Source organism: Myotis daubentonii, chromosome 17, assembly GCF_963259705.1.
Source record: "Myotis daubentonii chromosome 17, mMyoDau2.1, whole genome shotgun sequence".
NCBI classification, from domain to species: Eukaryota; Metazoa; Chordata; class Mammalia; order Chiroptera; family Vespertilionidae; genus Myotis; species Myotis daubentonii.
In genome coordinates this window covers 10401929-10415194 of record NC_081856.1, presented here as the reverse complement: position 1 = coordinate 10415194, position 13266 = coordinate 10401929, and positions in this window count along the sequence as shown.

The following is a 13266-nucleotide window of genomic DNA, read 5'->3' as shown; positions in this document are numbered from 1 at the left end:
TTCATTTCCTCTTTCCCCATTTGAAGCTATTTTGTTCATTTGTTGTTTATGAATTATCTATGGAATAAAAAAAAATTATCAGCCAAATCAGGACAATTTTGAAAAGGAAAGGGCAGGCTAAAAATCATGAACAGGTGTCAGTGATCCCAGACAAACCAGGGATTTCTGGGAACCCTAATCATAGGTGTCCTGGATGAGCTCCATGGTCTGTTTTGCTCATAGTGCATCCCCAGCACCTACAACAGTACCCAGCACACAGTAGGTGCTCAGTACATACTGCTGAATGAATGTCAAAACTTCCTGACCTCAGGTACCTCAACTATGAAAATGGGTGTGATAACGGACTGCCTGGAGACTGTTGTGAGAAACAAATGACATCGCTCATGTGCTATAATAAAATACTTATTTCCTCCTGTGCTAGTTCCATAGGAAAGGAAAGTTTTAGAACTAAAGAGACCTCAGTCCCTGGAAGTGGAATCCCAGAACTGGAGGTGATGGTCTGGTGCGGGGTCTCGCAATCCTGGCTGAACGTGAGGCTCACTGGCGCGTGCTTATCAACCACCCACGCGTGGGCCCCGCTCCGAGCCGAGTGAAATGAAGGCTCCAGAGGTAAAGCTCAGGCAGGTGGATGGTTTTTAAAGTCTCTTGGGGGATTCTGAGGCACAGAGCGTGCTGAGACTCCCCAATCAGGTCAAACCCACTCATTTCAGATGAGGAATACGGCTCAGGGAGGAGACCTGCCCATGGGGCTCACTCCACATGGCAGGAACCGCCCTGGACCCCAGGCTTCCTGGCTCTTAGTTGGTTCTCTGCCCGCTCTATGAATCTGCTTCTTGCCAGCGGGTGTAGCTGCCCAGCCTTGGAATGATCCTGAGGATGTCCTGTGAGAGAACCTGAGCTTGCTAATGAGCCCCAGTCTTCATCTGCAGGATCAATGCACCAAGTTCAAAGACAGGCTGAGTTCTTTGTCAGATCACCCTGATCATCGTGCCCAGCTCAAGGCAGTCAGTGTGGGCACTGTGGTGGTCAGTCTCCATTTGCCTCGCCAACCTCAACACCTGCTTAGTGACTGGGCGGGGGGTGGGGTGAGGAGGTGACCTTCAAGCAGTGAGTCACCCAAGCTCCTCTGGATTCTAGTTCAATTCAGCCAATGAGTGGCACCACCAGATCAGATGACAATAGAGCCGAAGTTAACCTCAGTGGAGTCTGTGAGGATAACTTGAACAAATGAATTCCACGCCTCTAGCTGACTATTTTACATGGTCAGTACCTAATAAATATCCTTCCTTTCTGACATACATGGGCAAAAACCTGTCCAGTGCTTGGGGGAGAAAATAGAGATTACCCTATATTTATAGAAAAGGACTGGCACAAAAGTATCATTTAGTTAAACAGAACAGCAAAAAACAAACAAACAAACAAAAAACCCATCAAAATAAAAATCAGCTCTGTTCTCGGTTTGTCGTTCTTGTTAATTACTCCTTTGTTCTCTGGGACCAGCCCAGATTCATTTTTCTTTTCCTAATCTGTTTCTAAACAACATTCAGAGCTTTCTATAATGTCTTGTGGGACTTTCACAAGGATTCTGTGCTTAGAGGAACGTTTCTCCCGCCCTCCAGTTCGTAGGGGTAATGAATTGGAGCTGGACTCCAAGGAAAAGCCATGTGTTCACGAAGCTTGATGGGCAGCCTGGGTTAGCCTTTGAAAGTGTGGTGGCCTCCTCTTAGAAGTGCCTGGAACTATCTCAGACAACCCGATTGGGTTCTCTGACTGCAGTCCACAACGCAACTCGGACAGCTACATGCTCCCAGTAGGAAGCGCACAGGCTGGGCTGCTCCCACTGGTGTGTGTTGTTGGAGAGGTCAGCGAATCTCTTCATGCCTCAGTTCACGCAGACATAAAAGTGGAATAGTGACCGTGTTTACCTGGAGGACCACTGGTGGATAGTGAACTCTGACTTGGGTTTTGGGCCCTGAGGGGCCCCTGAGGCAGGGAGGGGATGTGTGAGGATTGGCAGTAATGAATGTCAAGTTCTTGGCACATGGTAGTGACCAATAAATATCAGTTATTATCACTTCGTAGGGTTTTCTGAGGGTTGAATGTCATGATGTATAAAAATAAACAGTTCATGCTAGGCACATAATAAAGGCTTAAAAATGATATAATATATTGGAAAACAGGTCTAAGAATAACTGTGAAGAAAGCCTAAAAGTAACGCACTCCACCCTTACGTTGACTTGGATTATTCTAACACCTCTGTTGCCCTTGGACATTGTCCTCTGGACTCACCTTCTCCTATTCTAAAAGAACAGGTGCGGCCCTGACAGATAGAGCTCAAGGCTGACGTCAATGACACCTGTCAAGAAAGTTAAACTTTTTTTCATGATAGAAAATGTGAAGCTCTAGACCGGGGGTGGGCAAACGTTTTGACTCGAGGGCCACAATGGGTTCTTAAACTGGACCGGAGGGCCGGAACAAAAGCATGGATGGAGTGTTTGTGTGAACTAATATAAATTCAAAGTAAACATCATTACATAAAAGGGTACGGTCTTTTTTTTTTTTTTTTTTTTTTAGTTTTATTCATTTCAAACGGGCCGGATCCGACCCGCGGGCCGTAGTTTGCCCACGGCTGCTCTAGACACATTTCAAACCTTATTTTAAATCCCAAATTAGTTGAAAGTTGGAGTGCAAACTTGAAAGCAGTTTTGAAGCCTTGGTTTCTAGATTGTTACAGTTTTTGTATTTTTCCTTGTAGATGTTGTTTCTGAAGCTATGGGCCAGGAGGCAAGAGGCTGGGGGCTTACTCCCCACCTTACCATTAGCTGTATGGCCTTGGGGCCCTAGTTTCCCACCTGTCAAATAGGGGGTTGGGCTAACTTTATAAGGGCATGATTTTCCTTTTCCAAAAACTTTGGCACGGTTGGGCATAGGGCTGTAACTTAGAATACAGTCTCTGTGTTAAGTGAGGTGGGATGGGGGTTAAGTCCTTGCCCCATAGATCCAGGGAAGGGACACCACTGCCTGCTGAAAGGTCTTTCCCACTGAGGATGGGAAAACTGGAAAAAAAAGGTGTGGAGTAGGGAAGAGGTATGGGGTTGTGGTGGCAGCAAGTGGCTCTAGGGAGTGATCAACTGGAGCAAATGCTGGTGAGAAGAATAAGAAGGATGAACACAGAATGGCAATGGTGCTGTAGTCATTGATGACCTTGAACCTTTCTAGGGAAGAGGTGGGAATGAAATCTAAATGAAAGGGATTTGAACCCTAACTGGTTTGGCTCAGTGGATAGAACGTCGGCCTGCAGACTCAAGGCTCCCAGGTTCAATTCCGGTCAAGGGCATTACCTTGGTTGCGGGCATATATCCAGGAGGGAGTCTGCAGGAGGCAGCTGATCGATGTTTCTCTCTCATCGATGTTTCTAACTCTCTATCCCTCTCCCTTCCTCTCTGTAAAAAAATCAATCAAATATGAAAGAAAGGGATTTGAACAAGACTGGAACAAGAGAAATTAAAGATAATTCGACATATTTTGGAGTTTTGCTGTAGATCTAAAAACCATTTTTAGAAATAAAAAAACACACAAGATATGCAAATACTTAGCACAGTGCCTGTCACAATGTAAGTGCTGAAACATGGCAGGCGATTATTATTTTTTTCTTTATTCTTTATTCTCTCATCTGATCTTCACATTCCTGAGAGGCCCAGAAGTCTTTATGAAAGTGTGAAATGAGAAAACTGAGGCAAATAAATATGTTTACTTACTCAATGTCTCACATTTAGTTCATTGGTTTATCCATTATCCTACACATCTGTTGAGAGCCTGCTGTGTGCTGGGAGTGGAGCTAAGAGTTGGGTCTCCTAATGGGAAGATCCATAATTTTTCCAATATATAAGGGAAGGTTCTTAAAATGTTTAAACTGATCTTTGCTATTAAATGTGTGAGTTACAAACCATCAAGGAAACTCAACTCCCTGATTCCTCAAAGAGCTGTCCATATAATGACTTTGTCATCTAATGACAATATCATCTAATGACATTGCTTGGATTTTCTCCATTTCTTTAAATGTGAAGTAGCATCTTCTACTAGTGCTACATTCATATTATATCCCTGAGCTTCTATGAATTGGGCATTAAAGTCTTAAGGGCTGACCTCCTTTCTCATGGACAACTGCATCAGCATCTCTATCCTAAGGTTTTCTGGGGCTCTAGAAACCCATCAAAAGTTGGCCACTTGGCAGAGACTCCAGAGAAAGGTTAATTAGTGATCATTCTTGGGTTCGTTTAGATACAAGAAAAGCCATCTTTGGGAAATAGGGCTGCAATTTTCAGCTCCTCCGCCATTCTTCACTGTCAAACAGGCAGGGTGTAATCAATTGCTTAGCGTTGAAAAGGTTGAACATTCAAGTGCAATCTATCTCTTTGAACTTTATTACCAATGTTCTTTTTCTCAACCTCTCAAGTAACCCAATTTCTCTGACCAGGGAAATTGAATGTAGAATCAATGCACCCCTATTAATCCTTCCATCCACCACCACTATCACCATGACGCTATCTGCAAGCAGAGATACACTTAAACTATTTAAAGCCCAATCCTTGCTCACTGAGCCCAGGGAGTTTCATAGCCTTCTTTGGGATCCATCTCCACTGAGGGCCCTTCTCCGACATGGAAAGGAACAACCAGAGACAAGGATGAGTTCCAGCAGCCAGGCCCTGATGTATGTGGGCTGTGGAATGGACTAGACTGCAAATTCTAGAGCTGACACCTACTTTCACTTTAGCTTTGGGTCCCAGCTCTCAATTAAAACTTACCTCAAGTGGTTGTACAGATTCAAGAAGGTAATATGTGCACATAACCTCTTAGCATAGTTCTAGCACTCAATCAATCAATATAATGATTATTCATTATTAACATTGCCTATACACAGAAGAGAAAGACCACAGAGGAGGAGGATTAATACAACAAACTCGGTTTAAACATATATCACTGGTTAAACATATGTCACCTCAATTTAACGCTCCATCCCACTAGCGATGGTGCGTACTTATATTCAGGTAATGCCACGTGTGGATCCTCTGTGACTGGTTCTGTCTCAGAGGGACAGCTCTCTGGGGGCCAGCAGCCTTCAAATTCAACGTGGAATGGTTTGTTCCCCTGCCCTTTCCCATTCGCTCATCTTTGGTTTGATGGTCTCAAGGAGGTATCCTCCTGCCTTGCTGTGATATTTGCAAATTCCTCAGACTCCTGTCCGACCACATTCCTGCAGACAATTTTGACTTAGATCCAAGGGCCCAGGCTAGAGGACAGGGGGTTGTACTTCTTGGTGACCTCTGACGCATCTTTGGTTAGATTTCTCTCTGATACGTTGCAGCCCACCTTTTGGCAATCATTCACTCCTCAGAGTACACTCTCCCTTTTCCCTACAGTGCTTCAGATGGTGTATGGGGGCTGAATTGTGTCCCCACCAAAGTCATATGTTGAGACCCTAACCTACAGTACCTCAAAATATAACTGTATTCAGACATAGGCCCTTTAAAGAGGTAATTAAGTTAAAGTGAGGCTATCAACATAGGCTCTGATCCAATCTATTGGTGTCCATATAAGAAGAGAAAATCACACCAGGCATGTGAGCATACAGAGAAAAGAAGGAGACACAAGAAGGAGATGGGCATCTGGAAGGCAAGGAGAGAGGCTTCAGGAGAAACTAACCCTACAGATACCTTGATCTCTGACTTCTAGCCTCTAGAACAGTGGTTCTCAACCTTCTGGCCCTTTAAATACAGTTCCTCATGTTGTGACTCAACCATAAAATTATTTTCGTTGCTACTTCATAACTGTAATGTTGCTACTGTTATGAATCATAATGTAAATATCTGATATGCAGGATGGTCTTAGGCGACTCCTGTGAAAGGGTCGTTCGACCGCCAAAGGGGTCGCGACCCACAGGTTGAGAACCGCTGCTCTAGAACTGTGAGAAAACAACTTTCTGTTGTTTAAGGACATCATTACAGCAGCCCGAGCTGAATAATACAGTCTATTTCCCAACATCCAGAAGCTTCTATAACATCAACTCATGAGTTAAGATAAACCTTGCTGACTTGTTTCTATGGTGGCTTTGGGAAATGCTATTTCCAGCCAATTGTTTTTATGGTGTCACTAGACAGTGGCCAGGAGGGAACCACAGCGCTCGAGAGCATATTTTTCTCCAGTCTGCCATTCTTCCTGTGGCTCCTAACGGTGGGGCTGAAACAGTTATTTCACATTCACATTCCAGCTTCTCCCCGTGGCCAGGGTTCTTCCATACATTCATTTCTAGTCACTTCCCTGGACTGCTCTTTTCATGAATAAGCACCACATTCCTCACAGAAAGGAACTCACAGTTTCCAGTCTCAGTTCCTACACTTAGTGAAATGTTCCACATGGATGCGCTGTGGGGAGCCCCACGATGCAGCTGTAACCTTCAAACCCAAACTACATGAGAAGCTCCCCGGATGTGCCAGAGCCCCCCACACCACACAGCGCCTGGAACAACCTGGGGGAGGGAACGTGCACAGACTACAGTGAGAATATATTGTACAGTGTGCAACCCACACAGCTCTACAAAGCGGCCCTGGTAGAAACCATGCCTCATGCAATCCATTTCCTGTCTCTCCCTCTCCCTTCCAATCTAAAAAATCAATGGGAAAAATAACCTCAGGTGAGGATTAAAAACAACAACAAAAAGGTAATGGAAAAAAAGAAGAGAGAGCGAGAGCGAGAGAGAGAGAGCTATTGAGAACGAGACAGTGCACCTGGCATTCTGATGCTGACGCTTGGCACAGTGGAACACTCGGTAAGTGTTGGTTTCCTTTTCCCAGGGGTGGTGACGTGTGTTTCGTAGCTCTGCAACGCCAATCACACCATCATAGGGGAAAGGGGCAGATGTGACGCCCCCAAGAGAAGTTCTGTTGAGTGACTGTGGCAATCCATACCCTAACCCAACCCCGAACCCCAAATGGGATCCCAAGTGTGAGAAAGCCCAAGGGAAACTGTAGGAGCAGCAGGCCTGCCATGGATGTGGATCCTCAGAGGGGGCAATGCTTGCACCCTGTGGCCTGACCAGTGCCCACTCTGATGGGGACAGTGATTGACTCTCCGGCTGATGATGAAGCTCTGAGCAGATTGCTCTCTAAGAAAACTCCTAACTTGGAGTTGTTAAGTGCCCTTCAGAAATTCAGCTTTGAGCCGTAACCGGTTTGGCTCAGTGGATAGAGCCTGCGGACTGAAGGGTCCCAGGTTCGATTCCGGTCAAGGGCATGTACCTTGGTTGCGGGCACATACCCAGTAGGGAGTGTGCAGGAGGCAGCTGATAGATGTTTCTAACTCTCTATCCCTCTCCCTTCCTCTCTGTAAAAAAATCAATAAAATATATTTTTTAAAAAAATTCAGCTTTGATGCAAAACATATTCCAAGATGGTGAATGTGGTGGGACCTGTCTGCCTCCTGACCTCAGGAGCAATGATGAGGCCTGAAATGGAGGAGGATGTAAAATGGAAACAGAACGGTTGGCTTTTCCTTTTTAGTGAGAAAGGAGGGCGACAAGGCACTCCTCTCAGGAGACATGTCCAAGGCCCCAGGGAAGGTGCCAACCCCATCCTCAGAGCTACACGTCACTCACCTTAGACACGGGGCAGCTGGACAGACCGGTTGATGCCCACGTTTCTACATATTCCATCCACGGCCTGTTCGCTTGAAAAGTGGTCTTTATGGAGAAAGGGGCAACCCTTACCTTTAGGAATGAAGATGGAAAGCTGGAGTCCAAGGGTCTTTCCAATGACCATCTCAGCAAGAACAGCTGAACCCAAACTGAACTCCCTGGGAGAAGTGACTTGTGAGATGGAAAGAGAATGGGCTTTGGGGTCTGACGGGAATGGGTCTGAATCCCACCTCCACCTCTTAGGAGCTATGACTTTCCTTGCAGGGCTTCCGCCATGATGGAAAGAGATAATATATGTGCATGTGTAGAGTACACAATAAGTGCTCAATATGTGGACATGGTTTGCTTTGATTCATATCATTGCAAACCCTGAGCACACCTGGCCGTCACAGCTGCTTCTGCCTTGGATGAACAGCCATCTACACTGGTTGACATCCTATCCATCTTTTCCATCCTAGATTAACTGATAGCCCTTCCAGGAAGCAGTCCCTGATTTCCAAGTCAAATAAGCCATTACACAGGGAAATGCGACCATGTTCTTCCCCTACCCAAAGCCGCTGGGTGGTTCTCCATTGCCTAGAGAACAAAACCCAATCTCTTTAGGGAGAACAATAAGGCCTTTCATGATTTAACCTTTGTCCCCAATTCTTCTCCAAACTCTGCCTTCATTTTACATTCCAATCTTATGCTTCTACTGTGGTTTCCTGAACACAGTACTCTCTCATATTTCCCTACTGCTGGGGGCTGTGCCATCAGAAGCAGGTGCTGAATCAACTTGCACTTGGATTTCTGGGATGTGAGGCATGCACAGCCTGGGCCTGCTTGTAAAAGGGCTCTTTGAAAAGTCCTTCCCCTAGAGCACAATGAAAATCCTTGCATCTGCATTTTGCAAATAGAGTATCCCCTGCGTTCATCTGAAGCCACCTTCAGGATGACGATGGAAGACGTGCTGGTGTCCCCACTCCCCAACCAACCTGTGCTGCCTGCCTGTCTGCATCTGCAGCCTGGGGTCAGCGGAGAAGGCATTGCCCCCATGGGTGGATTGAAAATCCAGGGCTCTGGCATTGCTCTGTCCAATGTTCCAGGTGAGAGTGTGGCCCCCAGGCAGAAACAGACTTATTCCAACCCTGACTTATCACTTACCAACTATGGGACCTTAGAAATGTCTCTGAATCCCCATTTCTTCATGGGGGGGGGAGTGGTAATAACACCCCAAAATGTTATGGGAAGGAGGCGTCTGGCTAATAGCAGAGGGGCAATAAATGCTTACTACTATCAGAATTTCTGGAAGCAGCAGGCAATGGTTCCTCTGAAAAATCACTGGACCACCACAAGCATGTGGGCTGGGTTGTATGCACTGCAGAGATTGATCCAACCACCTTGGATAGAGCTACAGCTCAGCACTAAAAGGCCAAGGTCATGTCCTCCATTCTCATCCTTCCCTTCCAGAGGCCTCCCTGTGGAAATTAGTTTGCAGAGTCTGGCAAGTCACTTCTCTCGAGGGTAGCATCTCTGTGCTCCAGGGAACACGTTCAAGAATTTGACCTCTGCAACTTCGACTCTTCAGGACTTACTGTATGATGTGGGTTATGGTTTGGGAAAAATCCAAGAACCTGGAGGCGGAGGACCTGGGTTCTGGCCCTGGCCCAGCTGGTTACCAGGTGAGCTGTGTGATCTTGGCTAAGGCACTTAGCCTCTCTGAACCTCAGACTGCTTTTCTGCAGGACATGGGTGTCCACTTCACAAGTCAGACAATGAGAGGAAAAGTGTTTTGTAAACTACAAAGTGTGGCTTAGGTCTAAGTTTCTTGGGTTTGCTTCATTTTCTCTAGGTCTCTTTTACTGTAGGTTAAAAATATCTTATCCACAATTCCAAAATGCAAAAACATCTGAAAGACAGTATTTTGGTAACTCATTTGGCTGCAGTACTTGACCTGAATGAATTGAGTGCGTCTATTTAAAGACTTTATTTATCTCACTTATAGCGAATACTCAAGTTTTACTGCAGAAATAATAACGTGTTTGGTTTGAGAGTACTGTTCCAGTTACCTCCGGGGGTGAAAAGTAATGCACGAGATATTCTGAAAGCCATCGGGCCCCCAGATTTATATTCTAGGTATAGATCCTAAGTTATACTAGTAGTCATTCGTGTTCTACTTTCATGATGGGGTCAGGAAGCCTGGGTCCACCCTGTGTCCGGGGCACCAGTCTACCATCTGTAGACCACAGAGGCGTGCTGTGCTCACAGGAGCTGGCCTGCAGTGTAACGTGGAGATCAAGCAGATACATGTTTTAACCCTAGTTCTGCCCCTTGGACAAGTTATTTGAATTTTTCTGAGACCTTCTTTCCTCATCTATAAAACCTATATCAAATATGTTAATGAGAATTAAAGAACAAAATGTATGTAAAATATTGAGCACAGTCCTGGTACAAAGTAAATGATAAGTGAATGGTAGCTGTTTCTATTATCGGCAATGTGGACACTCTGGGCCTCCGAAATGAACTATATGAATGTGTATAATGAACAGCTCTTGCTTCCAGTGATTATGGATTTACTGCCCAGAACAGAATGACTGAGGAAACATGCAGCTGACAGATAAGCTCATCACAATTCAACTTTCAAATGAATGACTTTTTCTAGCGTTGAAAAGCTATTCACAAGATGCCTCAAAAAAAAAAAAAAAAATCAACCAACGGAGCTTTAAATATGGCCAGTCATTTTCTGCCAGCGGAAGAGGAAGTCAGGGAAAATGGAAAGAAATGATTATTATTTTAGTCCTTGACTTTCAGGAGAGAACATTTTACTCCCCTGATAGGAGTTTTACCAAATGACCATCTCTGGGATCTGAAGGGACACTGCCCAGAGGTAAGCAGCCAGAGGCCAGAGGAGGTGTGAGGAGCCCAGCCCAGTATTTTGTAAAACACGGAGTCACCTGACCAACTGCATCAGGGTGACTTAGATGATGTTAAAATGCAGATTCCCCCAGAGCCAAATGAATGAGATTATATGGGTTTGGGACTGAAAATATGCATCTTTAACAAGCACCCTTAATGCAATCAACACTGAAAATCACTCAACTTGGGCCATGTTATAATCATGCCATAAATACCATGTATTATTCATGTGTCATCTCACTAGGATTTCTCTTCATCTCCAAAAGAAACTTCTGGTCTAGAAGAAGCAAAAGACAAAGAAACCATCCTAGGAATTGCATAGCCAACTAATAGAAGTGAGAGTATAGTGGTGCCCAAGGTGGGGGAGGAGGGTTGCCAGTCTGCTTGGGGACACAGAGGGACCGTTGTCAAGAAGGGGAAACTTCACCTGCACATTTCCCGTTGTGGATGCCCACCTCACCCTAGACTTTATTAGCAACGGGCTGCTATTTTTATCTTCAGCTGCCTGGTTTATATGCCCCGAGTTTCATAGGACCTTATCAGATGTCCACAACATGCAAGGAAAATACCAGGAGGTTCCAAATCATCGCACTTCACTGCAGTTATTTTAGGGTTAGCAGTGGAACATACAACTTCAAAACCATGTGTTTGATCTAGCATATCTTTTGGTAGCTTAACTTTCATCAAAGTTGTGTCTGGTGGACAGAAACTTCCATACTTAACACAAAATGGAATGTTTCCACGTTCCCATTATTCCCCAGCTCAAAAACTCAACAGGTTCCATTTCTTTCAACTATTTAACCACCAAATGGAAGACAGGAGAAAGATCCCTAAAAACTACTTAGATCCCTATCTTCACTGCAACCATTTACGGAGCACCTCCCATATTCCCAGCACTTTTTATATTCACCAGGTATTATAAATATATAACCTCAATTCTTAAAATTCTGTAGAGATAGTACTGTCTGAATTCTATAAATGGGGACAGTCGGAGAAAGACTGGTCCTCATGTGCAAGCTCCCACAGCTAGGAGTTGATCGACTTAGAACTGTTGGATTCCCAATGGCAAATACTATTAACACAGTTTCAAAAAGCGAAGGACTTCAGCAGTGAACATAGGTCTTCCTATATGACCTACTGCCAGGTCTATCAGCAGCAACCATCCCCTTCAGCTCAGAGGCTGAAGGCTTAAAAAGAGCAGTGACAATGAACGAGTAGTTTGATTCTATAATGTATAGTAAGTGAGTTTGCAATTCTCTTATCAAGCCTTCAAAGTTCAAAATTGATAGATGATAAAAACAAACAAACAAAGAGGGATAATCTGTAATATGGACTTGTGATAAACACCAAGGACACAACAACGAAATAGGTGTAACCTTTGCTTCAGTGATGATCTATCACATCAGAGATGTGAAACAATGTGCTCATGGTATCAACAGGGAGTCATGGGACCATGGAGAATTTAACCTGAAGTGATGTTTTGCTATATTTCATTTCTATTTTTCCTGAAACTGAATAATTGGATGTTCTTATTGAAAGGGATACTTACATTAAATCTTCCTGCAGAGAAGGAATATGTCAAAATGACTTTATTGCTCAATATGTTGAATTATATAAGAATAAACTATAATATGCTGCATTATAAAGCCTTAGCACCATTGTGAGCCACGTGAGTCACTCAGAATCATAGAATTCTGGAGTTTGCAGAATCCCCAAAGATTGTCCGTCTCTCTGGTATTAGAAGATCCAAGAGAGGGAATTGAACCTCATGATTCTGTTGACCCACCTCCCTCATAATTTGGTTCATTACCGGACACCAAACACAGTGGTAGGAGTGACTGCAGAAAAATGTTATTTTTCTGAAATGCATTTAGAATTTCTAAATCTTGCAGAGACAAAGGAAAAAGATGATTTTTTAAATTAGTTAAACTATTTATTAGCTGTCTGAGTGGGAAGAATATTGCAGGAAGATATCATTATAAAACCTGAATATAGCTGGCATCCAGCCTAGAGTTTTCAGCCTGTTTATAAAACATGCCAGATATCAGATGGTATGCGTTAATAGCAGATAGCCAAAACACTGGCTGCAATTTCTAGGAAAGACTAAATAATTTTACTAAGCTTTTGGCAGAGCTGTCTGTAACACACCATTTCTCTTTAAGTCTGCTTAGAAAAAGAAATGACTTGAAATAAATGAGGAAAGTTTAGAACTTTCATTTTCTACACAAGGGAATATAAATATGGAAAGCATGGTACCAAACACCAGAATGTTCATATTGTGACTGCAAAACCCCTAGTTATCTACCCCCTCTCCAGAGTGTAATCCTATAAAATTTGGAGTTCATACATTCTAGAATAGATTCTAGAACCTGAAAATGAGAGAGGAGAGACAAAGCAGTTTCCAGAAGTGAGAGCAGCAAAAAAAATGGGAGGAAAATGAGAAACAAAAACCAGATTCCTGAGGTATTGCATTGCAACACAATAACTGTGTCCATAAAAATGATGCTTACCTCTAGAAACAGGAAAAATCTCTAATAACTACCTAATCCTACAATGAAAAGAATTAAAAGGGGAAAAACAAGAGAAGTCCAGAGTAAGTAGAAGGAAGGAGATGATAAAGATCACAGTGGAAATAAATGACATAGAGACCAAAAAAACAATACGAAAGATCAATGAAACCA